The sequence below is a fragment of the Melanostigma gelatinosum genome (assembly GCF_949748355.1).
Source record: "Melanostigma gelatinosum genome assembly, chromosome: 7".
In the NCBI taxonomy this organism is placed as follows: Eukaryota; Metazoa; Chordata; class Actinopteri; order Perciformes; family Zoarcidae; genus Melanostigma; species Melanostigma gelatinosum.
The window spans coordinates 23,158,305-23,164,133 of NC_136640.1; positions in this window are offsets into that span (position 1 = coordinate 23,158,305).

The window sequence follows — 5,829 nt, forward strand, 5'->3', positions numbered from 1 at the left end:
CGGAACTGTGAGGCTGCTGGGAGGAACCGGCCGCTCCTACAGGCTTGAAAGCGGCACCGACAAGCTGCACGCGCCAGGGAGCGACGCTTCCGGTGTCGCCTTTCAAAGTAATTCTTGTGCGCGTTTTAGCTTTCATCTCCCCCCACACCAACACAAACACCTCTGAGGTTTTTTGTTGAATTGTTCAGGGGGGCTTTTTTCTTTTTCTCTTACACAAATGTATTATATTTGCTTGGATAGGACTTTTCAAAAATAAAAAACTATTGTATTTCTCTTCCATTCTATATTTTAGTTTATTGTACATATTTGGGGGACTTTTGAAATTCATATTATATTCATGAATATGTATATCTTTCTTTTACCTTGTGTTTTCATTCTTTCCTACTATGTTTATGTTATGGAATACAAGGAACACACTAAGGCGTATTCCTTGTATGTGCAAACCTACTTGGCAATAAACTGGGTTGTGATTTTCCAACAAAAAAACAACAAGAAATCTATATTATCAATTCTGAAAATGTCCCTAATCTCCATCTTCCATAATAATGTGAATGCCTCCAACTTGTATTATAAATTATCAATATGAAACGAACAGCAAAGTCAATTTGGGGTGTATTTTGTTTAAATCCTCACACAAAGTTATGGTATTTTATTTTGAAGGAACGTCACGTATGTCGCCCTGTGGAACTGTATTTGTGTGTAAAATGACACACCTGTCTGCAGGAGCTTCTATAGGCCCAGACAGCTAATGCATATTCATACACTATTTGAACGTGAGCTTCTGCACCAATGAAACATTGTAAATGTAAAAAAAATAAAAAATATATATATATATTTGCATATATATATGTACACACATATACACATATTTATACCCAACCAACAGTCACACCCGTCTTATCAAATAAAACTGCAAATTAATCTGTTGATCATTTTACACAAGCATCAATTTCGTTTAAGGTAGAGACGAGTAACCTTTGTATGTGCAGGGGAATAAGAGTAAAGAAGCCACTTTGTGAGCAGAAGGATGCAGGTTTCTGTTGTTGAGGTGCCCTTGAGCAGCATATTTGACTCCAAACTGCAACAGTCGGCCTCATCTGTTGCCAGACTTGAACACGACTTGTATTGAGGAGTTGTTTTATGTGTGATTTTTCTGTAACAGTGTGACCTTGATCTGTTCTTACAGTGGCGGACTCATGCTGTCTGAGGGGCATGGGCGTAAAACATATACAAGGCAAGGCAAGGCAAGGCAAGCCAAGTTTATTTGTATAGCACATTTCAGCAACAAGGTAATTCAAAGTGCTTCACATAAAACCATTAAAAGCATCAAAACATAAGGCAAAAGAAAAGGAGATTTAAAAACAATTAAAGAAACAGTGTAAGAAATAAAATTCAGTAGTAAAAAGTAAAGGAGATTTAAAACATACATTGAAACAATAATTGATGTCTCCCTGAGACATTACGCTGCACGCAATCAACCATACACTGCCGCAATTCTGCAATTACTCGCACACAAACCACGTCTGGAAAAGATCTCTGCCGATCTGCGTTTTATAGTGTACGCCTTGCACGAACTCGGTCCCGGAGGAAATGGCGACATATTGTGCACGACATATTGTACAAAGGGGATGCGGCATGCGGTGCGGCACCAGCATGCAGAAAATACCCTGTTAGGGCCTTTGATCGCTTCTTCTCCACTGGAAGGGCATTTTGAAGTGAACTTCATCATGTTTCCTTCACTAGACAGACATCCAAAGGGTGCTTCATCACGTTTTCTCCACTGGAAGGGCATATCGCATTACTACCTCTGTTTGCACTATTGCATCATATATATATATACTTTTTGTTTGGGATATATTTATACTTACACTGTAGCTGTTAAATGTCCTTGTTTTTCTTATATTTGTCTTGTTTATTGTATATATTTCATGTGTGTGTACGATGAGAGTAATGTGTAACCGGAGTACAAATTCAATGTATGCGCACGCATACACCGCCAATAAAGCTGATTCTGATTCTGACTCTGATTCTGATCCTGAAGGGCATGTCATCATGTTTTCTCCACTGGAAGGTGCTCCCATGGGGGCACTTCTTATTTCAAATGTATCTACCATGTGTGCATCCAGGAGGATACTTTTGCTGCAGTTTGGTCAAACATGGGGCTTCCCCCCTCTGACCCAGCAGTGTTTGTTTGTGACTTCTCTGAGCATCACCAGCTGATGCAGGGCCAGAAGTTGCTCTTTAATTTGAATGTGATGTCCTTGATTATTGATTATTATCATTGAAAAAAACGTTTTTCCTTGTAAAATATGAAATAGCATCCAGTTTCTCCGCTGATAGGGGAAAAAATGAAACAAGCTGAAAAGGGGAAATCAATTTTTAGTGGTTGATTCATGTCCAGCCGGTGAACCATCAATAGGTCAAGATCCAAACCTCTCGAGAGCCACTGACCCAGAGGACTGACACTCATAAAACAGAGAAGCCTGATCCACGGTATCATCCATTACACGGAGGCTCGGCCTGATTTGGAGGGTGGCTGTCTGCCCCCCCCCCCCCCCGCCTGCAGGAGCCACCTACAGAAGTAGGTCATGCTCAGGCTGTCCCGGCCCATTAGCGTCACCGCGGCCCAGAGCGGCATACAGACTGCAGCAGGACCCTGCCTCAGCTCTGATGTTGTCATGTGATGCCATATAGTGCAGCTCTGCGATTGGTCCGCTGGCTCATTAGCAGCAAGGAGCCACTTCTGAATGGAATGTTTTTGAATTGAACAAAGACAAGTCGAGTTCCAAATGTAGCCGGTGATGTTTACATCGGAGCTGACGATGTGAATGCTGAGGCACAAAACTCAGTCAGTGTTTTGTGTTTGCAAGCAACACATTCTCACAGTCCTCAGTTTGTTCAAATGTCCTACAAACATGTTTTATATAATCCTACAACAATATTTCACATGACAACACATTTTTACATCATCTTACAAATAATGACAACATATCCCATTAAAAACTATATAAATGAATGTTTTATCTGTTTTGTGGAAACAGTTTTCTCTCTCCTGAAGAAATGGTTTCTGGAAACTTCAGTGATTCCCCGGCATTGATCTGAGGTGCAACAGATATTTCAGAGGCAGATATCTCAAACAAAAGCTCTCAGCATGGACAGACATCAGTCGAGCTAAGTGGAAAAACACGTTTTTGCTTTTGTGTTCTTGTACTGGCTGCCACCGTTGTAGATTTGTTGATGCATTGAATTTTGGGAGTGTTTGTAGTTCTTTGTTTTTGGGGTCAACTGAGCCTTTGGGGTTATATTCGTCTCGTGTTTGTCATCCGGTGGTTGAGCCCACGCAATCCGTTACTCGGAGCCGAGAGGGGCGATGGCTTTTATTTTCATCCACGTAAGTTCCTGCGAGATCAAACAAAGGAGGCAAGTTCAGTCGTCTCATGTTCATTTCAATGAAGCACTCTGAGAGCTGACAGAGAGACAGCGTGTCGTTAGGGCAAACTTTCACATGCAATCCTAAAACAACAGCAGCTACCACACTGTAAAAACACTCTGCATGTTCCAGCAGTGACACACACGCACACAGCCACGCACACACACGCGCACACACACAACCTCCGGTATTTGTAACTGACTGTTCTCACTTTAAAGAATGGTGGAGGACATATATTTACACATACCAGACATCAGCAAAGAATAGAGGGCCGTTTCTCAAAATGTCTCCTGTGGTCAGGTCGTTCACACACATTCAGAGAATGTAGAGAAGTCACAGAGAAGTTCTTCATCACCAGACTAGCACACAAATATCCGGTGTACATTTGACGAATCATGGAAACAAAACTGACAAGACCCAAGAAACCAGCGAGACATAAATACTCAGAAGTACCAAAAATGTTTGAGACATTCATTTGAAGAAGTAAAAGCATGCAGGTGTTATCAGCAAAATGTATCTGGTCAGTAATAGTATAGTGCAGTGTAATGTTCCCTGTCAGTCTTGTACTATTAAATACTGTATGATGTTTCTGGATTAATAGCATCATCATTTCCCTTTATGCCTCTTGGCATGTAGGGCAGCAACAAAAGTCTTCCCCTCCTGTCTGTCCCGGGCGAGTCGCTGGATGGTGCCCCATGAGTGCTTGAGGCTCTGCATCTCCTTCTCCACAGTTCTTCTCCGTGTGTTTCTTGGTCGGCCTCTTTTTCTTTTCCCTTCTGGTGTCCAATGTAAGGCTGTTCTTGTGATATCAGCAAGATCTTTTCTCAACACATGTCCCATCCATCCCCATCTTCTGCTCATTAGGATGGTCTCCATGCTTTCGTGTTGGCATTTGTCCTACAGGTCTTTGTTTGAGATGGTGTTTGGCCAGAAGATGTGCAGTATTCCTCTTAAACTCTTGGTGTGGAAGGTTGATCGTCTGTTGAGGTCTTCTTGTGTCATTCTCCAGCATTCAGAACCGTACAACAGGGTGGATAAAACACAGCTCTGATACTATTTGAGTTTGGTCTTGATGGTGTACTGCTGTGACCTCCATATGTTAATCAGTACTTTGAAAGCGTTCCTTGCCTTACTGAGACGGTTCTTCATGTCTTTATCTGTGCCCCCATCGTGTCTGACAGTGCTGCCCAAATATGTGAACTCGTCAGTTTTATGGAGATCTTCTCCGTTTACCTGAATTGGTGAGGGATCGGGAATGTTCAGAGTCATCACTTCTGTTTTCTTTTTGCTGATCTTCAGGCCAATCTTCTGACCAAAACCACTGAGGCGGGATGTTTTCTCCTGCATGTGTCGATGAGTATGTGAAAGAAGAGCGAGATCATCTGCATGGTCGAGATCTTCAAGTGATGACAATCGTCTCCATCCAATGCCTCTATTTTGGTCTTCAGTTGTTTGTCTCATTACCCAGTCAATCGTAATATTGAATCACACATCCTCGTCTCACACCTGTTTTTACTTGGAATGTTTGGAGACTGTTTCCAACCCTACATGTGAAGTTGGTATTAAAACTTTGGATCACATGAACTATATCTTCAGGGATCCCATAATGCCGCAATATACGCCACAGCCTCTCACGATGAATGGAGTCAAATGCTTTTTCAAAGTCAACAAAGTTGATATACAGTTCCCTCTGCCACTCTATGCTGCTCTATGATGCTACGTAACGTGAATATGTTGGATTAATATCACTGCTGCATGAATGTGAATGTTGCATTGTACTGCTGTAGATGTTTTTAACTCCTTCATATCCTGTTGGTTAGGTTAATCTGCATCAATGCATCATATTCTATAAGATCATCATGTTTGTAGCATCTCTGTCCTGTGAGAACCTCGTATCTCTAAAAACAGTTGTGTCTTTGTGGTCATTCTGTGTCTCTTTGCAGTTGTTTTTGTGTCTCTTTGTAAATATTTTGGTCTGTTTGTAGTTTCTTTTATTTTGGTTTTGTTCGTTTGGCCCAGTTGGTAGTTGTTTTGCTTCTCTTTGTCTTTTCCGAGTCTCTTTGGAGCTGATGTTTGTGTTTCTGTGTGGTTGTTTACCCCCGTTTCACAGTCATTGTGAGTCTTTGTGTCTCTGTGTAGTCCTTTTTATATTTCTTCCTGGTTGCTGAGATGTAGTGGAGTAGAAGTATAATGTAGCGTGACATGGGAATGCTCAAATAAAGTACAAGTACTTTGCGTATGTAAGTACAGTAAGCAAACATTCTACCACTGTTTGCAGAGCTGGGACGATTTGAAGCAGTTCAGTAATGTATTTCTGTCCGAAATGAATTGTGTGTTCACCTTTCCAGAGACCTTTAAACAAACTGAAGAAGGACTTCACACACTGTGACTCCTTTATT